Genomic DNA, 25,940 nt, shown 5'->3' on the forward strand with positions numbered 1-25,940 from the left:
AATACAAAATGTTATATTCACACAATGACAAGGAAGGAAAAGAGAGGGTAGCCATAGTATTCAACACTAAATACGGGGCTAATCTTCTTGAATGGCAGCCAGTCTCAAGTAGAGTGATATTGACAAATATCAGAATGGGGAACTGGACAATGAGACTTATTTGTGCCTATGGTCCCACAAAAGGTTCTACTAAGGTAGAAGTGGAGGAAGTTTTTGAGGCTTTAGAAAAAGCAACTAACAGAATGAAAAAGGAAAAGTTAGTCCTTGTTGGGGATCTATATAGCAGAGGAGGAAATGATTCTCAGACATACAAAAATATTTTGGGAAAATTTGGAGAAAAGAGCAAAGCTCAGTGTGTTGCCTAGGTATGATTGTGGTGAAATGAGGCGGAGAGCAAGGATTATGAATGATATTCTGGCTGAAATGTGTGAGGAGATGGGAGTACAGTTTGTTAATGTGTGGAATGAGTTTGAGGGACGAAGTGAGCTGTATGGGAGCGATGGACTGCATTTGAGTGGTTATGGTGTGAGTCGCTTGGAGAGACTGCTGCTGGAAGGTAGAGAAGTGAATAGAGAGAATGAATCAGATCGAGAGGGGAGTGATGTGGAAGAGCAGGAGAGTAAGACAGGAGAGATTGAAGGAGTGGAAATGAATGTGAAAGTGAGTGGTATGAGTATAGAAAATGAGAGAATGGGTGTGCAAGAGGAGCAGGGAAACGGCGAGGCTCAGGGTGGACAGGGATACACAGCGTGAGAAAGGTGGATGCTCCAAGAGGAGGTGAGAGAATGTGTAGGCAGGAAAGTAATGGGATGATCAGGGATCAAAAGGAAACAGATGGAATTGCAAAGGGTTCTAAAATGAAGAAGCAGAAAAGGAAATGGCCCCAGTCCAGCATGGAGAGATCACATCGAGTGAGTGGTATCAGTGGAACTAGCTGTAGATCCAGAAATGAGTTGTTGTGTTTGTATACCAATGCTAGAAGTATAAGAAACAAGGCAGATGAAATGGTTGCACTAATTGCGGCTGTGCACCCAGAGATTGTCGGAATAAGTGAGACATGGTTAGATGAGGATGACATCCTGACAGGAATAGAGATGGAAAGGTATGAAGTGTTTCGTGAGGATAGAAGGGGTAAAAAGGGAGGGGGAGTGCTATTGATGATAGAGAAAGAGTTATGTCCATACAAGGTAGAGATGCAACAGGGAAATGGGGCCAGTGGTTTTGAGGCAGTATGGTGTGAGATAGAGGTGAATAGAATCAAATACTTGGTGGGATGTTGTTATAGACCTGGTAATGTGGATGGTGGTGATAGTGAAATGTATAGTCAAATAAGCCAAGCAAATAAGAGAAGGGTGATTATTATGGGTGATTTTAATTATGGCAATATAGACTGGAATGAAGAGATAGCAACTGGAAGTAAAGAAAATGAGTTTCTTGAGTTTTTGAGGGATAACTACCTCAGACAGTATGTAACAGAGGGCACAAGAGGATTAAGGGTCTTGGATTTGGTCATCTCATCGGAGGATGTAATTATCAATGAGGTATCAAATCATCCACCAATTGGTGAAAGTGACCATGAGGTGATTACTTGGGTGGTTGCCAGCAGTGCAAGGACCCCTGTGAAAAAAGGGTATATGTGGAACTACAAGGGAGGTGATTATGAAGAGCTCAGGAGACAGCTTGCAGGTGTAGCATGGAATGAGGAGTTAGCTGGAAAAGAGATCAATGCAGCTTGGGGGATTTTCAAAAAATATTTAGTGGATGCAATGTCTAAATGTATACCACGGTGAGAAGGTTAAATAAGTTAGGTGTGAGATGGATGAATAAAGAGATTAAGCATGCAATACAGAGAAAAAGGGCATTGTGGAGGCAGCATAAGAGAAGTGGAAGTAACCAATTTCATGAGTTCTACAAAGACCAGGCAAGGAGAGTGACTTGGTTGGTGAGAGTAGCTAAAGAGAGGTATGAACAGCAGTTAGCTAATGAAGCTAAAAAGAATCCTAGGGAGTTCTTTCGATATGTAGCCAGCAAAAGAAAGAAAGAATGATTATGGAAGGATGACATTGATTGGAGGAAATGGTATAAAGACAGCTGTTGCAGAATGTGTGGTGGAGATACTTAATGAGCAGTTCATAAAGATATTTCAATCTTGTGAATGTGACTTCATGGAGAGATTAAGAGCAGTTGATGATGGGGAGGAGAGACTGACTTTAAGTGAGCAAGAGGTGTTTGGGGAGTTGAGTAAACTAGATGTAAATAAGGCTGTGGGACTTGATAATATATCACCGCGTATTCTGAAGGAATGTGCCAGAGAGTTGACACCTGCCTTGACATATTTTTTTAATACGAGTCTTGCACTTGGTCAAGTCCCTAAAGAGTGGAAGGAGGGCAAGATTGTGCCACTTCATAAAGGAGGTGATTGAACTCAAGCATCAAACTATAGGCCTATCTGTGTGTCAGGTGTTGTGGTTAAGTTGTTGGAGAAGCTTGTGAGAACTAGGATCCAGAGTTGGGTTGACAACAATGGTATAATCTTTGATGGACAGCATGGATTTGCTAAAGGGAGGTCGTGTTTTAGTAATCTACTTACTTATTACAATAAAGTGACTGCTTCCTTGGACAGAGGAGAAGGATACACAGTAATATACTTGGATTTTGCAAAAGCTTTTGATAGAGTACCTCATGATAAGTTGAGTCAAACTAGAGCAGATGGGGTTGGATATTAGATTAGTGCATTGGATTGGAGACTGGCTATCTGATAGGTATCAACAAGTTGTGTATGGGGGTGCAATATCCAGGAAAAGGAAAGTCACTAGTGGAGTGCCTCAGGGATCTGTTTTAGGGCCATTACTATTTAACTTGTATATTAATGATATTGGCGAAGATTTGGATGGAGATATTCAGTTGTTTGCAGATGATGCAAAGTTGGAACGAACCATAAAGAGTAGTGAAGATGTTGTGGCCTTGCAAGAAGACTTGAATAAATTGAGTGCTTGGGCAAGCAAATGGGGATGTGAGTTCAATGTTGCAAAATGTAAGGTTTTAAAATTTGGAAAACAAAGATGGGATGCAGAATTTATGCTTGGTGAGAATATATTGTTGGAAGTAGAGGAAATAAGAGATCTGGGAGTGATAGTGGATAAGGATCTAAAATTTAGGGGACACATCGCCAAAATTGTGAAGACAACACAAAGACTTCTGGGAATGATGAGGAGGACACTGACATGTAGAAGTAGGGAGATTCTTGTTTCATTGTATAAGGCTTTGATTAGGCCACACATGGACTATTGTGCCCAGATTTGGTCACCTGGTTTTCAGAAGGATGAAGAGATGTTGGAAAGGGTCCAAAGGCGACTAAGGTAGTCTCTGACCTCTGGAATGTCGAGTATGAGGAAAGATTGAAAAGATGTAATTTGCAGAGTCTAGTGGAGAGAAGGAAGAGGGGAGATATGATAGAGACCTACAAGTTGGTAAGGGGTTGTTATAGGATCAATGGTGGAGAAGTTCTACAGAGAATAGTGGGAGATGAGGGGAGAACCAGAGGTCATACCTGGAAACTGTATAAAGAGGGTGTGAGTAGGGGAGTGAGAGGCAGGTTTTTTTCGTGCAGAGTTGTGAATGATTGGAATGCCTTGCCTGAGAGTGTGGTGTCTGCAGGGAGTTTCAATGTGTTTAAGACCCGGTATGATGAGATGTGTGTGAGATAAAAGGACCTCCTAGATGAGTCTTTGACTCCATGAGGTCTTGTTTAATAATAATAATAATAATAATAATAATGGCAAAAACCTGTTGGATTTCTGTTCAGGACATGGACTAGTTATTACTAACACCATGTTCCAACATAAAAATGTGCACAAAATCACATGGAGAGAAGAGGCTCATTGACTATGTTATTGTCAATAGTGAAGTTTTCTCTCTGATGTAGGATACTACAATGTAGAGAGGATTTGAAATTGGAAGATCACCATTAAGTCTTGAGCAGGATAAAACTGAATTTCATATCGAAGAGAAGAACATGTAAGAAAGTTTTAAGGCAAATAAAAGTTGAGCAGCTCTCAGATGTGAACTGTAGACAAATTCTGGGGACAGAGGAACTAATACACAAACATTATTCAAGAAAAAATGAAACATTTTGAGAACAGGAACTAAACCTTGGAGATTCAGTGGCAAGCCCTGAAAAAAACACTGGTTGATTCCATGCCGGAGAGGCATATGGTGAGGTTGACTGTAAGGATAGAAAAATCAGAACACCATGGTGTTCTGATTTTTCTATCCCTATCTGTGAAACATCAGGACACAGGAAGTTAAATAGGCAGTAATAGAAAAGAAGAAAGCATATCAAAAGTTCCTGGCAAATAAGTCAGCTTGTGCTCTTAGAGAATACAGAGACAAATGTAACAAAGCTAAACACTGCGTAAAATTAGCTAAACGATAGTCATGGGAAGACTTTGGTAAGAACATAGAAAATAAATATCAAGAAGATGGGAAGATATTCTGGAGGTTGTTGAAGAAGCTCAGAAATGGAGGAAAGAGGAAATCCCATCCTAATTTTCTGGTGACTTAATTTTGTCATTATATAAAAGGAATCAGAGATGATAAAGATGACACGAAAACTGGTGAAAAAGATATCCTTGAAGTATGGAGTAATTACTTCAAAAACTTGCTAAATGAAACAAGTAGTGATGACAGCACAGTGGTAAAATACACTCAACAGGCATGCAGACAGGAAAACATATCCATACTTGAAGTAGAAAAAGCCATCAAAGGCCTGAAATGTGTAAAGACAGCAGGTGTAGATAATATTCAACCAGAAATGCTGAAGTATGGAGGTATAAAAGTCTTACAGTGCAGCCACTGTAAGACTTTTATACACTGCATACTTCAGAGGGCCTGGATAGAGGGACAAATTCTGGATGATTGGAGTAGAGCTCTCATAGTACCAAAAGGTAAATAAAACTGAATGTGAAAGTTACAGAGGTATTTCTCTACTGAGTGTGCCTGGTAAGATTTATGCAAGTATACTTGAGAAACAGTTGAGAAGGATTGTGGGAGAAAAGCTTAGTGAAGAACAAGCTGGACTCAGGCCAAATAGAGGCTGTCAGGATCAGATCTTCACTTTACAACAATTAGTTAGAAAATCATGGGAATATAACAAACATCTGTATTTAAGTTTTGTAGATCTGAAAAAGGCATATGACAAGGTGAAAAGAAAGAAGTTATTCAATACGCTACACTTATATGGTGTCAATGGGCATTACATCAAGCAATACTTAATCTTCATTTGAGTTGTAAGTCAGCAGTTAGAACTGAAGGAAGTACAGGAAGATGGTTTAATGTTAAATCTGGTGTGAGACAAGGATGTACATTATCCCCTCTGTGATTCATTATCTATATGGATCACATTATGAAGGAAAGTGGTATTAAACATGATATCAAAATTGGAGATGTTAATCTCAGCTCTTTACTTTATGCAAAGGACATTATACTTCTAAATAAATCTGGTACAAGCCTGCAAGATTCCCTGACTGAATTGAATAACTGTTGTAATAGATATATTTAATATGTAATAGATATGGTAGGAAGATCAGCAATAACAAGACAAAGACAATGAAAATATCAACTGCATTTTGAATGGAGAACCTATAGAACAAGTAAAACATTTCAGCTACTTAGGCACGATTTTTAGTGAAGATGGTAAATTAAATATGGAAATAGACAACAGAATCAACAAAGCTGGTATTGTAGGAAGGCAACTGAATAAATTTAAATGGAATAAGAGAGAAATTAGTTCAAAACACTAAATTAGCTGTATACAAGAAAGTGTTCAAACCAATTTTAACTTATGGATCTGAGAGCTGGGTTAGAAATGAAACACTTGACCAAAGACTAGAGTCTGCAGATATGAGAGTGCTGAAAAAGATTTGGGGCGTGAACAGATAGGAAGCATCAATGGCCATATCATATTTAAAACGAGGATATTAGGAAAGAACTTGACATTATTAGCATCCAGACCATACCATTTGAGATTAGGGTCACTTAAACAGAATGGTAGAGAAAAGGTTTAGCAAAACAAGTGTTCTCTGCCAGGTTGGCATGAAAAAGACCCAGAGGAAGACTAAGATACGGGTGGATTGATACGGCAAAAAAGTGCCTTGCGTTAGAAGATAGAAATATAAGATCTGATAATGTTGGAGTCTTGACAGGTAACAGACTGATTTAGAGGAAAATTGCAGATCAAAAGTTAGTGGTGATGTAAATTTTTCATGTAGTACCATCATATCCTGTACACTCCTTTAAGGTACATGTACATGGCAGGAATTTGATGATGATGACTGCTAAGATGTCTAAGTGTTTTGTTATAATTTTTAAATAATTTTATTCTTTGTTTATTGTGAAATAATACAATGTACAGATCATGATAAAGTTCTATATACAGTGCTGTAATAAATAAGAATAATGAAACATGAGCATATGCTTCTCTGGCACTTATCAGCAAAATAACTGGATGGAGTATGTCGAATAAATGTAAATCATCCAAGTTGCTATTTTATTAATTGGACAAATCATCAAAAGAGACAGGAGAGACTATGTAATCAACAACATATTTTGTAAATTCAGGAATTGTAACAGATTTCTGGGAATGGTTCTCCAGCTGCTCAGAGAAAGAAATGACAGCTGGAGTGGGCTTCTTTAAAAATTTGTACATTATGTCAAATGCAGTCTGCATGTTTCCTTTTCTTTTCTGCATAAATTTCTCTATAGCAAGCAACTGCAGTTTGCATAATTCTTCTTTGTTAATATTATTAACAAAGACAAATGCCACTGCCAATTTTTTTCACTGCAAACATTGTGGGGACTGCTTTCTTTTCTTGTTCTTTTGCCCCCCCCCTGCAAATTTGTGCTTCTATCGCTATAAGAAATCTTCTATCTCTACATGTGAAAGCTCTTCTTCCGGATCTTCCAACAAATGTGCTACATATTCAACCTCTAAGTTCAACTCTTTAGCTAGCATTACTATCTTGTCACCAAATTCTCATAAGGTTTTGTCTTTGTCAAATCTTCTTCAGTGTGCATGAAGTTTTGTTTTCTTTTGGGTAAAACTGCAGCTGAAACTATTAGTATGCTTCAGCAAGTCTTTAAGGAGGACACTTTAAGTAAAAGACAGGTCTACGAGTGGTTTTCCTATTTCAAATATGGGAACGTATCAGTTAAGGACCAACCACGATCTGGCTAACCTTCGACAAGCAGAAATAATGAAAACATCAAAAAGGTTTGCCAGGCAATGAATGAAGATTGTTAAAAAACCATCGAGCAAGTTTCTGAAGAAAAGAATTTGTCATGCCGTTTGTGCCAGTGAATTTTAACAAGATTTGCAAATGAAACTTGTATCTGCTAAATTTATGCCTTGTTTGCTCAGAGAGGATAAAAAATATCATGTGAATGTTTGCCGCAATTTGAGGGAACAAGTTCTTAATGACCAGAACTTTCTTTCAAAAGATGTGACCAGGGATCAATCTTGGTGGCGCTACAGTTATGATCCAGAAACAAAACAAGCATCAGGCTAATGGAAACATGCAAATTCACTGAGACCCAAGAAGGCATGTCAGGTTCGATCAAATGCCCAGACAATGTTAATTTGTTTGTTTGTTTTTTGATGCAAATGGAATTAGTACACAAAGAATTTGTTCCTCCTGGATAGCAAACCAACATTTTTATCTTGTAGTGTGCTACAAAAACAGCCAGAAATGGGGGAGATTGGTTGCTGCACTACGACAATGCCCCAATCTACACAGCCTTGTCTGTCCAACAGTTCTTGATGAAAAACGTGGCAGTTGTTCCCCAACCTCTCTACTCGTCCAATCTTTCTCCATGTGATTTTTTTTTTATTTCCACAGATAAAGAAAACCATGAAAGGGCAGCAATTTGTTGATGTGAACAAAGTGAAAGAAAAGTCACTGAAGGCTATAAACAGTATTCCAATTGAACTCCTTAGAGGTATCACGAATAATAATAGTTCCAGAACTGTTTCCAGCAATGGAAAAAACATTAGGATAAGTGCATTGACATGGAGAGTACTTTGAAAGAGAGTAGAATATGGTATTACACACTTTAATAACATTTTTTAAAAAAAAATAATTCCACTTATTTTTGGGTATATCCCCTTGTATGCTCTAAATAATTTACATAAATGTGACATAAATATACATAAATATAAAAGTGTTGACCACTTTTATATTATTATCAATATTTTCAGTAGTTTCACAATGCAATGTACATCACATAAAATATATTATTTATAAATAATTTATTAAAATAATGTGCATTTCACTTGAATAAATGTTAAATGTTCAAGAGATTGGTCAACTGGATTCAGGATTGGCTGTCCAATAGGTATCAGAGAGTTGTGTATGGTGGGGCAGTTTCAAGGAAGCAGAGGGTTACGAGGGTTACAAGTGGGGTCCCACAGGGCTCAGTACTGGGACCTATATTGTTTAACCTTTATATCAATGACATTGCCAGTGGATTGCAAGGGGATATTCAGTTGTTTGCAGATGATGTGAAGCTAGGAAGGATTATTAGTAATAGTGCAGATGCGGCAGCCCTGCAAGAAGATTTGGATAAGCTGGATAGATGGGAAAATGAATGGGGATTTCAGTCTAATGCAGCAAAATGTAAGGTCTTGAGGTTTGGGAAACATCGATGGGATGCTGCATACTCTATAGGAGGAGTTATACTGGAGGGAGTAGGGGAGACAAGAGATCTGGGGTTGATGATTGATAGAAACCTGAAATTTAGGGGACATATTGCAAAGGTGGTGAAGGTAACACAGAGGATTGTTGCAATAATGAGAAGGACACTGACCTACAGAGATAAAAGGGTTATCATTCTGTTGTATAAGACCCTGATCAGACCACACTTGGACCATTGTTCTCAGATTTGGTCCCCAGGATTTGAAGGGGATAAATTAACTGTGGAAAGGGTACAAAGGCGGATAACAAAGATGGTTTCAGGATTGTACAATGATAGTTATGAGGATTGGCTGAGAGGGATGGACTGCAGAGTTTGGTTGATAGAAGAAGGAGAGGTGATATGATTGAGACTTTTAAACTGTTGAGAGGTGGTTATAGGGTTGACACTGGGGAGTTCTTTCACTTGGTTGAACAGTGGGAAGGAGTGATGACAAGAGGCCATCCCTGGAAGTTACGAAAGGAAACTGTGAGCAAGAGGGTGAGGAGTGGTTTCTTTGCATGGAGGGTGGTTGAACTATGGAATGCATTGCCTGATGGAGTGGTGAGAGTGAGAACGGTCAATGAAAGTGGAATGATAAACCTTAGGGGGGGGTGGATCTCTTATTATCCGCCTTTGTACCTGTGTTTCTTGGGGGGGACCTCCCCTCTATGAGTCTTTTGACTCTATGGAGGCCTGTATAATAATATAGTTCGCCCACAGATTAGAGACCCTTCGACACTTCTGCGCATGTCCCAAAAAGGAGAATCCATTCTGATAATAGGGTAATCAATCAATCTTCTGGGATGAGTTTGTTTATTATTACAGGAAAATTAGCTTTTCTTTTACGAACATTGTAGTTTTTAAAGTGTAACTATTTTGCTTGTATAACAGTTGGAAAAATGTACATAGAATATTAACAAAAATTAAAAGAAAGGTACAGCATAAAAGAAAAATTTAACAAAATTTATTTTTAAGAAAGTTTTCTATAAAATAATTATACAGAAAAACAGAAATTTTTTTCAAATGAACTTAGATATTCTAAACTTACAGTTGAGAGAACTGAGACACTTTAATGTCCTAAACCTATTAATTATTTATGACTTATTGTGACTCTTTTAGCAAACCCATGCAAAAAAAAGTTTGGAAAAAAATACCATTATCAAATCCTTTTAATCTTCAGAGTCATGACTTATTGATCACCAAAAGTCCGAATCTCCATGACTTATTGATCACCAAAGGTTCGCATAATTCTTCGATAATTCTGTCTCTGTCCCAATACATATTTTCCAATAAGATGACATGAGAGCAATATTTTCCGCAGTTTTGAACTGTAATACTTTCAATCATGTGTTCTGAAAGCTTAAAAAGTTTCGACATGTCAATATCCCCAGTTACGTTGCGATGGCGAATGAAATTTTTCACTTCTGCCGAAACATAGTCAATAGCATTAATATAGCAATAGCATTAAACTTACTCAATAGCATTAAAACAAAATCCGATTTCATGAAGTATTTTCCTTAAAGCTTCTCTTTTCCAAGGAAAATTAATTTTTTCTTTAAGCACAGGAATCAATTTCGGAACAGTTGGCACTCCTTTCTCGATCACGTAAAATTCTGAATAGTTCTTATAACGTCTACATCAAAATCATTCAAAGCTACGGTTTCGATGGTTTTCTTTCTCTAGCGCTTTTTTTTTTTTTTAGGAGATTTCAATTGTGGCTTACCTTCACCTTTTGATTCCCTACGAATTCTTTTAACAGTCGACCCCGATACGCCCACAATTTCACTTGCACGTTATATGACTTGAGAAAGGGGAACAAGGAGACTGCCTTTTAACGATTCTTTTTCGCAGAATGTCAGCACATTATTCAATATTCTTTTGCAAGAGCTACTAAAACGTTTAACAACAGAACTTGTTGACTGTACTGGATCCATCATACAAATTAATAATAAAAAATAATGCAAAGAAGCGACAACAAAAATCAGGCTACTACTAGCACAGCGACAGACAAGAAAGCATGTGATTTTGTTGGCGACCAATTCGTACATCCTTCATTTCTTTCTCCCTTCAGCATGAATCGAGTATTCTTGGCAAAACGCCAAACAGAGATCTATAAATGGTGGGCGTACTATAATACATATCATCCAGGTAGAGCATGGAGATGTATCCTAATCAATGGTATAATTTGTGGTAGATGAATGCTATTCAGGCCCCATCTCCATCTGTTCTTTATTGACACTGCTGATATGTTTCTTTTTTTTTTTCTTTCAAAAGTTCTATTCTACTTGTCAGACCTCTGTATAGTAGACCACAATAATGAGTTCAAAATTCTATGAACTCATAGATGTTTGTAGAAAAGATTGCAGTCTTGTGATCTTAAGGAGGATATGGACAGTTTGGATAGGTTTGTAATGTACACTAATATGTAAAAAAGAGATTTTCAAATGAAACATGTATCTGCTAAATCTGTGCCTTGTTTGCTCAGGGGATAAAAAGAAAAAAGAAAAAAAATCTTGACTTAAGCAGGGTGGCAATCTTAATAGAAAATGTTTCTTGTCTCTACTGAACATTAATAGGCATAACATAAGAAGGGGGTCAAATTCCAGTTGATTAGAATCCAGCTATCATAGTACTACCAATCTATAGAAATGGAAATAAAACGGAATTATTTGTTTTGTATTTGCATTTCGTAAGAATTTCTCTGCAGACTTATCTGTAACATCTATGCAAGCATACTTAAGAGGCTAATCAAAGTTGTGGAAGAACACAATGCATTGTTAAGAACCAGATTTTTAATTTTAGGATAGACAATCGAGAAATCAAAGGAACATAACAAAGATCTGTGTTTCAGTTCTGTAGATTTTGAAAAGGCATGTCAATAAGGAACCATGAGAAAATTTGATCAAAACATTAAAATTATATAGTATAAATGGGTCATTATACAAGCTATGTATACTGCTTGTTGTAAGCCAGTAGCCATAAATGAAAAAAGGAAAGGAAAATAGTTTGATGTAACAAATTTGATATAATCAAATATATTGTCAGTAGAGTAACTAAACATTTCAGCTATTTCAGCATAATTTTCAGTAATGACATAAAAATAAAATATGAAATAAAGTATGTATGAAAGAGAGTTAATCGAAGTTTTTTTTTTTAAATGCAACTATCACCATAATAGTTTTACAACCATGAAAATTGTAAAACTCATCAAATTCCTGATATGCATCCTCAAGGGAGTGTACAGGATATGAGTGTACTACATGAAACATTGACATCACCACTAACTTCCTATCTAAAATTTTTCTCCGAATCAATCTGTTACTTGTCAAGACTCCAACATTATTATTATTCAGGCCTCCATGGAGTCAAAAGACTCATCGAGGGAGGTCCCTCCTAGGAAACACAAAGTCTATCATACCACTCCTTAAATACATTGACCGTTCTTGCTCTCACCACTCCATTAGGCAAAGCATTCCATGGTTCAACCACCCTCCTTGCAAAGAAACCACTCCTCACCCTCTTTCTCACAGTTTCCTTTCGTAACTTCCAGGGATGGCCCTTTGTCATAACTCCATCCCGCTGTTCAACCAAGCAAAAGAACTCCCCAGTGTCAAACCTGTAAACACCTCTCAACAGTTTAAAAGTCTCAATCATATCACCCCTCCTTCTTCTATCCACCAAACTCGGCAGTCCACACTCCCTCAGTCGATCCTCATAACTAACATTGTACAGTCCCGACAGTCAAGATCTAATATTTCTATCTTTTAAGGCAAGGCACTTTTTACGGTATCAATCCACCTATATCTTGGTCTTCCTCATTCCAACCTGGCAGAGAACACTTGTTTTGCTAAACCTTTTCTCTACTATTACTTAAATTAAGGGGATATTAAATCCCACATAGTTTTAAAACCGAATAAGAAACTCAAAGATTGAAATCAGAGAGTTTCTTGCCGAATATATAGTAAACTATAAAGTATCGGCGACACTAGCGTTAGCCAATGCAAGTGATCCTAGTACGTAGTACAATACCGGGCAACTCGTTGCAAAGGTGGGGGAAGTTCAGATCGCTATTCTTAGGTATTTACCATAATGTAAAAACACATTTCCTAGGAAATGTAAACTGTTATTACATTATGGAGGGAGGTCACTACCCAGACCGGTTTCAGCCTTTTTTGAGGCTTCATCGGTGAGTAGCTAGACCTAATACCAAAGTGTATAGCGAAAAGAACTTATGTGCTCTGCGAACGAGTTTTCCAAACAGGTGCAACCATTAAGTTACTTAAGTATAAAGAGCTAATAAGCTTCATTTCGGCAATGAAAACATTACTTAAATTCCCCCACCTTTGCAACGAGTTGCCCGGTATTGTACTACGTACTAGAATCACTTGCATTGGCTAACGCTAGTGTCGCCGATACTTTATAGTTTACTATATATTCGGCAAGAAACTCTCTGTTTTCAATCTTTGAGTTTCTTATTCGGTTTTAAAACTATGTGGGATTTAATATCCCCTTAATTTAAGTAATGTTTTCATTGCTGAAATGAAGCTTATTAGCTCTTTATACTTAAGTAACTTTTCTCTACTATTCTGTTTAAGTGCCCATACCATCGGAAATTAGCTCTGCTAACACATTCTGGATGCTAATAATGTCAAGTTCTTTCCTAATATCCTCGTTTTAAATATGATATGGCCATTGATGCTATCTGTTCATGCTCCTAATCCTTCTTAGCACTCTCATATCTGCAGTCTCTAGTCTTTGGTCAAGTGTTTCATTTCTAACCCAGCTCTCAGATCCATAAGTTAAAATTGGTTTGAACACTTTCTTGTATACAGCTAATTTAGTGTTTTGAACTAATTTCTCTCTTATTCCATATAAATTTATTCAGTTGCCTTCCTACAATACCAGCTTTGTTGATTCTGTTGTCTATTTCCATATTTAATTTACCATCTTCACTAAAAATCGTGCCTAAGTAGCTGAAATGTTTTACTTGTTCTATAGGTTCCCCATTCACAATGCAGTTGATATTTTCAATGCTTCTGCCTATTTTCATCATTTTTGTCTTGTTATTGCTGATCTTCATACTAAATCTATTACAACAGTTATTCAACTTAGTCAAGGAATCTTGCAGACTTGTAGCGGATTTATTTAGAAGTATAACATGGTCTGCATAAAACAAAGAGCTGACATTAACATCTCCAATTTTGATATCATGTTTAATACCACTTTCCTTCATAATGTGATCCATATAGATAATAACAGAGGGGATATAATGTACATCCTTGTCTCACACCAGATTTAACATTAAACCACCTTCCTGTACTTCCTTCAGTTCTAAATGCTGACTTACAACTCAAATAAAGACTAAGCATTGCTTGATATAATGCCCATTGACATCATACAACTGTAACGTTTTGAATGGCTTTGATCTTGGAACCTTGTCTTATGCCTTTTAAAGGTCTACAAAACGTAAATACAGATCTTTGTTATATTCTCATGATTCCACTATTTGTGATAAAGTGAAAATCTGATCCTGACAGTCTCTATTTGGCTGAATCCAGCTTGTTCTTCACCAAGCTTCCCTTCCACAATTCTTCACAACCATTTCTCAAGTACGTCTGAAAAGTTTTGGCCTCGACTATAGATGGCAACACTATCGGCAAGATTTTTTTTTTCTAAGTTAGTACATCTGTCATAAGCATCCATGTGAAATTGCAAGTCATCCTATCAAGTAGTTTGTTTTATTATTATTACGGGCAACTCCAGGGAGTCAGACTCATCGAGGGAGGCCCCAAATCATATTCATCACAACTATTCGACATTCATACAGTATTTATCATACCTTGCCTTAAACTCATTCACTGTCACAGCATCCACCACAGACTCTGGAAGCGCATTCCACTCATTTACCACTCTAAAAGTAAAGAACCCAGCTCTAACACCTTTACTAACCACACTTTTGCCCAGTTTCCATGGATGTCCCCTAGTCCTCCCACAACCAGCCCTGTTCTCAAAAATATCTCTGAATTAATTTTATAGAAACCCTTCAGTAATTTGAATGTCTCAATCATATCTCCCCTCCTCCACCTATCAACCAATTTTTGCAACACACAAATCCTCAACCTGTTCTCATAAGGTTCATTCCACAGACCTGCTATCATCTTGGTCACTCGCCTCTGGATCCTCTCCACCTCCTCCCCATCAAGAAGAAAAACCTAGGTGACCAAATCTGGGCACAGTACTCGAGATGGGGTCTTATCAAGGCTCGATACAGAGGAACAATAACCTGCTTGTCAACGTATTTTTCAGCAACCATGTGATTTGATGAGCTGATTTGGCCACTTTTGCAATGTGCCCCCCTAAACTTCAACTCCTTATCCACCAACACTCCTAAATCTCGTGCTTCATCAATTTCCTGGAGTACAGTTTCACTTATGTAGTAAACTGCTGCTAATCTTTTCACCTCAAAATGTATAACCTTACATTTTGCCACATTAAATTGACATCCATTCTCCTTAGCCCAGACCTACAATCTATCCAACATCTTGCAAAATTTTGACGTCATCTGCATTCACTATTGCCCTACCCAACTTTGCATCATCTGCAAACAAACGAACTTTTTCTCTCAGATCCTTTCTTATATCATTAATGAACAAATTAAACATTATACAGCTGTCTGAAGCAATAGTGTTGTCTGTATCCCTTGAAATTGATACAACTGAGTATTATGCAGTTATAAAATTCTTGTTAAAAGAAGGTTTAATGCCAAAAGAAATTCATTCAAAGTTCATAAACGTTTATGGGCACTGTTCTCCTTTGTTTTTGACAATTAAAAAATGTGCTGCCAAGTTTAAACATGGCTGTACCAGCCTTGAAGATAATCCACATGAGGGACGTCCAAAAAGTATAACAACACCAGAAATCATTGATCAAGTGCACGATAAGGTTATAGGATGACCAGCGAGTCAAAGTGAGTGAAATTACTGAGTCTAAAGGCATTTCAAAAGAACGTGTAGGATATATTTTCCATGAACTGCAACGATTTGGCACCAAACTGCATGGCACCAAACTTTGTGCAAGATTGGTGCCATGCTTGATCACAGTCGATCAAAAATGCACTAGCATGAAAATCTCTGAACAGTGCTTGGAGTGTTTTAACAAGAATAAAACTGATTTTGTGAGTCTGAATCAATGTTTTCTTCAGGATTTGCCACTGAATCCCCAAGGTTTGGTTCCTGTTCTCAAATTCTCATTTTTTGTTCAATAAAGTTTGTGTATTTTAGTCTACAGTTCACAGCTGAGAGTGCTCATCTTTTATTCACTTTAAAACTTTCTTACACATTCTTCTTTTCAATATGAAATTCAATTTTATCCTGGTCAAGACTAAATGGTGATCACTTCCAATTTTAAATCCTCTGTTTGCTTTACTGTCCAGCACCAGGGAGAAAACATCACTACCAACAATCACATAGTCAATGAGATGTTTCTTATTTCTTATCTCTTCTCTTCATGTGAATTTGTGCAGATTTTTATTTTGGAACATTGTGTTAGTAATAACCAGTTCTTGTCCTGAGCAGAAATCCAATGGGTATTTGCCATTATTATTAGCTTTGCTCTTTTCTCCGAATTTTCCCAAAGTATTTTTTGTGTCTGACAATCATTTCCTACTCTGCTATTTAGATCCCCAACAAGGACTAACTTTTCTTTTTTTCATTGTGTCAGTTGCTTTCTCTAAAGTCTGAAAAAAATTCAACTTCTACCTAAGTAGAACCTTCTTTGGGACCATAGGCACAAATAAGTCTGATTGTCCGGTTCCCTATTCTAATATTTGCCCACATCACTCGATTTGATATCACCTGCCATTCAAGAAGATTAGCCTCATATTAAGTGTTCTTGAATACTATAGCTACCCTTTTACTTCATTGTCATTGCCTGAATATAACATTTTGTATTTATTGCTCAGAAAGATCTCACCAGTTTTTGCCTTTCTTGTTTCAGTGACATCGATCGGGTATCTATTCCTCGGCCAGCTCAATTTCTTTGCCATTCAGGCTTCTTATGTTGATAGTACAATATTGAACTCTGTTGAGTTGGGGTGTGTTTCAGGATTTGTTCCAGTAGCAGACTTTTCACTGTTCACCCTGGTTTTCTCTGGCGAAAACAATAGGGGCCTTGTTTAACTGGGTGAAGCCCCAGCTGGCATGAAATTCTGTCATGTTGTACCATCATGTTATATTATGGTTTAAGCAAATACGAATACAATTTGGTCAGCTAAATCTCAAATTGCTAGCCCATCCTCATTCGTTCAGTATCCAAGGTAGATACCTTAACAGGGAGCACCACGAAAAGGTGAGGATTGGACATTAGGTCAGAAGCCCTGGTCAGTTCTCTGCATTCCTTTAAAGGCTATGTGGAAGTCTCCTCTTGGTTATACAGCTTTGACCCTTTTAAGCATCCCAGTTGTAAAACTTTAACATGGAAATATTGTGGGTTGGCTAAGGCATTTATCTTTTAATTACTTCATTATTATTATGTAGAGCCTGTGTAGCTCAGTGGATGTGGCGTTTGCCAACCATGGCGCTTGGCTGCATGAAGGAAGACTTGGTTTCGAGTCTAGTCGGCGACTAGAGGAAATTTTTCTAAGCCTTTTTTCGACCGGTTCCCGAGTTAGTCGATCTCTAGCACGGGCAAGCAGGTTTTTCCTCCCGGAAACTTGGGTTTTTCGTCCTGTAAACTCAAGAAAATCGACCGTAGAACCCACATTATTTCAGACATTAAATATATTGTGTTAGGGTTAGGGACCACGAGATGGTGGCACATTTGAGCCGTTTCTCTTCACTGAGTACCGCTTAATTACTGATAGCCTTGGGCCATCTATCTCTGATTGGTGCCAGTGGAGATTGAACTGCCCACTCAGTCTCCAAAAGTTAGATAGTGCTAAATGGCCTCGCCTGCTCCCCGTATACGGGAATAAAAAGGCGTTAGCTGATTTTTTTTTTTTTTTTATTATTATTATGTGACACTTCCAAGGACTCATGGCAGGAAGGCACCTGACTCTACACAAGGCAACTACCATTATACAATGCCACTATCTACTCCCATCTACTGCAAAGAATAATATTTTTGTCTGTAACTTTCATGTGTTCTCCAGCCAATTTGGCTACATCTGGGATGAAAAACCCTTCTACCTCTGTATGTGATCAGATAACTCATGGTCAGTGCCGGATTAAGCGGTGGGCTGACTGGGCACCAAATGTAGAGAGGGTGCCAAAACTAAGACTTTATAGCCTTCGCTGCTTCCAAAAATAATTACCTGGCAATGAAAACATTGTTATACTTTTTTCTGCTCCGAGAAAATACAAATATTGAAAGAACATAAAAGAATTCATTATCTTCTATTGACAGAAATGCCTACTTAGCAAGTATGAAACAGTCACAAATTTAAGAATGCCGTCTATGACTTATTATCTTTATATATGTACTAGTATAACCTGTTGCGAATGTATTCGCAATAATAAAGCAAAAATAGAATACAGTGTAAAAATCAAACACCGTATATTATTCCACAAAAGTATAAATAAGGAAAAAGGAAAGAAATAAAAACTATTAAAAATTTAACTATTCTCTGCTTGTAATAAATATAAACAAATAAATAAAAAACTATTAAATGCAAAACCCATTACAGTTATCTAAACTAATTGTCTTCTTGGAAGTTTTTTCCCACTTGGTTAGACTATAATAAATTTAGTTTAATCCTTTATCCAAGTGAAAGCAAACAAAGTTTGCATCTGAAGTATCTTCAGGACTGAAGCAACTCGTAGTAAAGGTGGACATCATTCCTTGTCTCGGTATCTCCCATGATGCAAAGCAGATCTCCTTGCACACATGTATAATGCTATGCATTAAGGGAAGGGGCCACTACCCAGACTGGTTTCGACCATTATTGAGGTCTCGTCAGTGGGAGCCACATCCAGAAGTGGTGATACTGAGAGAGAAGCAATGGAGAAGTTATATTTACCTATACGAGTTTCCAAAAGGTGTACCACCTTATTATTAAATTACTCTGATGAGAGTTTGGTTCACCTTTACTATGAGTTGCCTCAGTCCTGAAGATACTTCAGGTGCAAACTTTGTTTGCTTACACTTGGATTAAGGATTAAACGAAATTTATTATAGTCTAACCAAGTGGAAAAAAACTTCCAACATCTTTCTCTAAATCCAGAGTAATTTAATAATAAGGTGGTACACCTTTTGGCAACTCGTATAGGTAAATACGACTTCTCCATTGCTTCTGTCTCAGTATCACCACTTCTGGATCTGGTGCCCACTGACGAGACCTCAAAAAAAAAGGTCGAAACCGGTTGGAAGCTTGGGTGATGAATGGCAATGATGTAGCCCATGAAGTTTTAACTGAGGCTCGGCTGTTGCTGTCACCCAGGTCCTGGGTGTGGGATAATGAATAGCAATGCTGTAGCACATGAAGTTAACTGAGGCATGGCTGTTGCTGTTATCCCTCAGATGAGATATGAGCAAATGAGCGGCTCTTCTCGGTGGTGGGGGCGAGCCTGCCATGGTGTAGAGCCAACCGGTTCTGAGAGTTCTTCTCAGTGGCAGGGTGTTACTGAGAGGAACAACACTGAGTTCTTGGAGTTTGACCTGTACTTGAACATTCAATAAAGGTTGAACCTGGTCTGGGTACTGGCCAATGCATAGCATTATACATGTCTGCAAGGAGAGGTGCTTTGCATTATGGGAGATACTGAGACAAAGAGAGATGAGAGCTTGGTCCACCTTTACTACGAGTTGCCTCAGTCCTGAAGATACTTCAGGTGGAAACTTTGTTTACTTACACTTGGATAAAGGATTAAACTAAATTTATAATTATCTTCTTTTTTGTCAAAGGCTAATGGTTCTTATCTAAAATAGTAGTGACATTGAGGGGAATGTACTCTTTGAAGAAATTAAATCTCTAGATAGTTTACTTCCAGAAAACATCAATTCGCCATTAGAAACTTTACAATTTTTAAAAACAAGCAATTCGCAGATATAGTTCCAAATATGTGGGTCACATTGAGAATTTTGCTGACAATTCCTATAACAGTAGCAACAGCTGAAAGAAGTTTTAGCAAATTAAAACTTATTAAAACATATTTGCGATAGGCATTGTGGAGAAGTTAAATTCTTTAGCATTGTTTTCTACTGAAAATGCTGTTGCTCAGAAAATAGACATTAGTCTATTTTCTGAGCAACAGCATAAATGCTTTCGCAGATTTAAAATCAAGAAAAATATATATCTACATTATAATTGATTAAATTAAAATTAAAGTATAAAATCAATAATTTTTGTTTGTAATAATTTTTATTTGTTTCTTTTTTTTTTTTATGTAGTACTAGGGGGGACTATGCCCCCCCCTGTGCCCAACTCCCCAAATTCCGGACTGGTAGGCCGGTTCTCCTTGAATTCTGATGACTTGAAAGGGGGGTAGTCCCATCCCCTGGTGCCTGCGGTGCCCGATCACCCGAGTTCCGGACTGGTAGGCCAGTTCTCCTTGAATTCTGATGACTCAAATTTTGAAGACTCAAAAGGGCAGTTCCGCCCCCCACCCCCACCCCAGTGCCTACTGCGCCCAAACCCCCGAGTTCCGGACTGGTAGGCCGGTTCTCCTTGAATTCTGATGACTCGAATTAAAGTCATCAGATGACTTGAGGGGTTCTCCCCCCCCCCATGGTGCCTACGGTGCCTAACCCCCCACTTCCGGGCTGGTTCTCTGAGCTGGTAAGCTGGTTATTTTTGGATCAAATGCTTCGAGCTTGCTCCACCTTTGCCACAAGTTGCCCCTTCTTGCGCTACTTTTAAGTCGCCTTGTTGTTGCACTACTTGCTAAGACTTGAAAACAGCCACTTTTGTTCAATATTAGCTTTGTCTTATATATCTATAAAAATAGTGCAACATTTAATATTTTTTCTATTAAAAAAAAAATGTATTATATAAAAATAGTGCAATGTTTAATATTTTTCTATTTAAAAAAAAATAGATATATTATTTTCCTCGAATTTTTTATATAAAAATAATTACACTATCCATACCAAATTATTATTATTATTAATTACTATTAAATATATATTATATTAAGAAAAAACGTGACAAAAAAACGTGACACAAAAACGTTACATAAAAATGCTTATCATTTTATATCTATAGGGTAGATATCTGAGTGAATAAAAATGATACATAGAAATAATGAAGTTATGAAATATTAGTAACTTGAAAAAATACTTATAATGAGAAATTATATATATAAAAAAAACTTAGGGGCATCACACATGGAGTCTTTTTTTTTTCCCACGGAGATTTTTTTCCAAATTAGTCTATTGGTTGGGACTCCAATAATGTTGTAGCTTATATTTTGGTCTTCTAAGGCTCCCATAACTGCATCAATCCACAAGAAGATCTTGGTCTTCCTCTGGATCTTTTTCTTGTCATCTTAGAATCAAATAGCTGTTTTCCTAGCTTTCTCTCTCCTATTCGAGTTAACATGACCATACCACTTTAGATTAACTCTACTCACGCATTCCTCAATGCTAATGCTGTCAAGTTTCTTCCTATCTTCATATTTAATATAGTTCTGCAACTGATGCAGTTATTAATTTTTCTCACTTTTCATATCTGCAGTCCCTAATCTCTGATCAACTATGATCTGTTTTTATTGACCCATTTCTCAAATCCAAAAGTTAAAATTGGATCGAACACTATCTTGTATACAGCTACTTTAGCGTTTTGACAAATTTGCCTCTTAAACCATACAATTTATTAAACTGACTCCTAATTATACCAGCTTTGTTTATTCTGTTATGTATTTCCATATTTAATTTGCAACCTTCACTTAAAGTTGTGTCTAAACAGCTGAAATGTTTTTACTAATGTGTGGTTCCCACCCACAAAAGGTTATTATAAAGCCATAGTATATTTTTGTACTGTGGACAGGCTAAGGAGTTTTTTTTTTTTTTTTTTCAATTTATGCTTAGATAGTATGGAAACCCTGCTCTAGAGACCAAACACAAAACGTTTTTGATCCACTTCAGGCCTCCAATAAGCGGGGTGGTGGCCTCACAATGGGCAATGAAATTCGTCTCCTACCTAAACGTGATCATAAATCCATGCCCACAGCAGGATTTGAACCTAAACCTGTTGGTTGGAAAGCAGGTATGCTAACCAGTCAGCCAACGGGGCCAGCACTTCAGTATGTTTGATACTGAGAATAAAGCTGAAGTTTTCTGTGTGACTGCCAGTTTTCATAGTTTGATCTTTTTATTTCCGAGTTTTATACCACATTTTCTCCAACAATTCGACTTATTAATGAATTCATTAATAAGTCGAATATTAATGAATATTCGACTTATTAATAAACATAGCTCAGACTGTATTTATTTATTTAAGAATATAACACTATCTGCATAAAATAAAGGGCTGAGTTGAAATCTCAAATTCTGACTTCATGTGATCCATATGAATGAATAAGAGTGAAGATAATGTGCATAGTATATTTTTCAACACCTACACCAGTCTTACACCTAATCTCCATCACACCATTTTCATGTATATGCCACCTCATTCAAATCTAATTCAAATCACATTTACTCCTATAACAGAAGCATTTTGAACAGCTTTTTCTTGGAACTTTATATGCCTTTTCCAGATCTACAGAACTTAAATACAGATTGTTATATTACCAAGAAATCCTATCTTGACAACCATTATTTGGCCTGAATAAGCTTGTTCTTCTCAACGTTTCTCCTCCATTTTATATTAGTCTATGAAATTAGACAAAGAAATGGCTCTCATATGAGAATATGACCTTCTTCCACTTCTCAACAGTCCAATCTTTGTACACTTTTGCCCACTAGAGCCTCTTTTACTGCATAGCCTTCATCAACAGTTGTTTCTTTTTTGATCTGTGGACAGTCCTCTCTGTTTTCAACAATCTTCGAAGGCTGTCATGTGAGAAACATTAATCCCACTAGCTGCCAAGTCTCTAAATAAGTCTACAGCATACAATCTTGGATTCATTTTGCTTTCCTAACTAGTAAACGATCTTGAGTAAGTGTATTTTCCTTTTTTGCCACACATTTTTTTTTCCATCAGGAGAAAAGGTACCCGTCTCCCTATAAAATCCCTGTCTCTCTTTAAAATCACATTAACAGTACCCAAAATAACATCACTTATTGGCAATTTGTCTTTGAATCAAGAACGTGCACTGAGAAAGAGTACATATTTTTGAATGCTTTCTTGGAGATTTATCCATTAATAAAACAATAATTAATAAAACACCACAAATTTCAATTTGTTTACACTATTAAAAACATCGTAGAGATAGTTAAAACATGCAGCAATCAACAAAAATAGTGAACTAAAACCAAAACTGAAAATACTATCCCCAAACCAAAATTATAGTTCGCCCACCATTTCTAGATCCCTTCTTGGCTTTGTGCCAAGAATAGTCTATTCATGCTGAAGGGGAGAAAGAAATGAGGGATCTACGAATTGGTCGCCAACATGCGAAATCACGTGCTTTCTTGTCTGTCGCTGTACTAGTACTAGCACTAGCTTGATATTTGTTGTTCTCTTTTTGCATTATTTATTTATTATTAATTTGTATGATGGATCCAGTACAGTCAACAAGTTCTGTTGTTAAACGTTTCAGTAGCTCTTGCAAAAGAATATTGAATAATGTGCTGACATTCTGCAAAAAAGAATCGTCAGAAGGCCGTCTTCTTGTTCCCCTTTCTCAAGTCATAAAACGTGCAAGTGCAATTGCCGGCGTATCGGGGTCGACTGTTAAAAGAATTCGTAGGAAATCAAAAGGTGAAGGTAAGCCACAATTTAAATCTCCTAAAAAAAAAAAAAAAGCGCCAGAGAAAGAAAACCATCGAAACCGTAGCTTTGAATGATTTTGATGTAGATGTTATTAGAAGAGCTATTCACGAATTTTATGTATTCGAGAAAAGAGTGCCAACTATTCTGAATTTGATTCCTGTGCTTAAAGAAAAAATTAAGTTTCCTTGGAAAAGAGAAACTTTAAGGAAAATACTTCATGAAATCGGATTTTGTTTTAAAAAGTCCCAGAATAAAAGGAAATTTATCATGGAGCGAAGTGACATTGTCTTATGTAGAACGCAGTATTTGCACGTATTAACACTCTACGTACATTTTTCCAACTGTTATACAAGCAAAATAGTTACACTTTAAAATCAACAATGTTCGTAAAAGAAAAGCTAAATTTTCCGACCTGTAATAATAAACAAACTCAGTTTGTTCATTATTACATCCCAGAAGACAGACTGATTACCCTATTATCGGAATGGATTCTCATTTTTCTGACATGCGCAGTAGTTTCGAGGGACCTCAAATCGGTGGGCGAACTATACTGTGAAACTGAAACAAAAAACAAACCAAAACCACCACCAACTTAATGAACATTCAACTTGCTCGCATTAATTTGTTTGCTACTGTATATTATTTTTTGATGACCTGTGTTCTGTATTTATGGTCAATTTGTAGAATGATACAAGTCTATATTAGAAAAAATTACAAAATATCATCTGATATCCACAGCTATTCTTTATCTGGTGGATGCTTCTGTTCCTTGTGTATAAGGCATTAAGCAACAAATGTGTACTTTACTACTGTGACAAATAACTGTGTATAGTGTATTTACTGTTCTCCTTAAAAAGAAACACAACCTGCAGAAATGCTGACAGTAGACAGCAATATATTTGACATTGTCATGTATAGCATTGCTGTCTTATAACTGTAACAATGTTTTACTTTCTTCAATGTGATGACAAGTTTATGATGATATCTGATACAATGCTATCCATAACAGCATCCATCAATGAAGTATGCCTACCTGCCTACAATTCTGTTGCCACATTCTGTATAAGCATTATTGTCATTTGTCAAACATTTGTTTAACAATGCAGGATATCCCAATTGACAAAGCAAATAATACACATGCATAATCAATTGCCCACCCATAGTGCTAAGAGTTTAATATGTGTATTAAATATGCATAACATTACTAATAGCCATACAGCACTGATATGGCTATTAGTAACTTTGTATGTGCATGTGTAAGTTAGTGATATTGATAAACAGGGTGATTATGATTAAAGTTCACATTTCAAAAAGCTGTAACTCAGTTGAAAACATTTAATATGATGTATGCAGCATTGAAATTTTATTTTGCACAAAAACCAATGTTAGTTGGAAAAGTTGCCACTAGGGTGATACGTGGCATTGCAATACATGTAAATTATGTATGATACTCCTGGTATGCAGTAAAACGCTGCGAATGTACCATTTATGCAAATATCCTTAACATATGCATCAAAAGAAGCGTCTATAAAAGCAGATAGCTACAGAATGCATCAGTTCACTGCCTGTTTAGCAGATGCATTAAAGTACAATGCCACCATTACTAAAGGATCGTGAGCTTCTTGAAGTTGTTTTACCAAAATAACAACTGTTCCTTGATAGCATTGCAAAAGTTAAAAACATTAAAAGGGATTAAAAACAGGTCTTATGACTGTAAATGGTTTATGAAAAATGATCCATTAGATGTCAAACCTGACAGAGAATGGAAGCCCACTGAACAGCAGACATTGGAGAAAATAGGTCATAGCATTAGAGGAAGAAAGGATTGCAAATATCATAGGAAGTAGCAGCAGTACACGGCGTATTGCACGATCTTTAGACAAACCTGTAAACACGGTTCAAAGTCATAAGACAAATTCTGTGCTGTTATCCTTACAAGATTTCACATGTTCAGCAATTGCTTAATCCTTACCAGGGTGCATGAAAAACATTTGCTCTGCAGTTTCTTGCTCAGATTGAACTGGACAACTGACCATGAAACATTTTCTGGACTGCACTGTGAATATGCACAACTGCTGAATTTGGACAACCACAAACCCACACGTCATGCGACAGATTCCACTTCACTCCCAAATGTCATCATTTGGTGGTTTTACAGAGGAATTCATCATCAGACTTCTTTTTCAAGGAGCTCAGTCCTGCTGGTCATGTTACCTGCACTGTTAATGGCCAGCGATATGCATCTCTCTTAGTCAAATCAGGTGAGTCCAACACTTAAACAGCATCAGTGCCTGGATTCAACAGTTTTTATGCGGGATGATGCCTCTCCTCCTCACAT

General features: G+C 37.0%; 1 protein-coding gene across 1 annotated transcript in view; it reads right to left on the minus strand.

Annotated features, from left to right (window-relative positions):
• Positions 1-25,940, minus strand: part of LOC150103256 (DNA topoisomerase I, mitochondrial-like) — a 364,529-nt gene that overhangs the window by 191,079 nt on the left and 147,510 nt on the right. The window lies entirely within an intron of this gene.

Source organism: Typopeltis vanoorti, chromosome 9 (genome assembly GCF_054136105.1).
Source record: "Typopeltis vanoorti isolate ZY-2024b chromosome 9, IOZ_Tvanoo_1.0, whole genome shotgun sequence".
In the NCBI taxonomy this organism is placed as follows: Eukaryota; Metazoa; Arthropoda; class Arachnida; order Uropygi; family Thelyphonidae; genus Typopeltis; species Typopeltis vanoorti.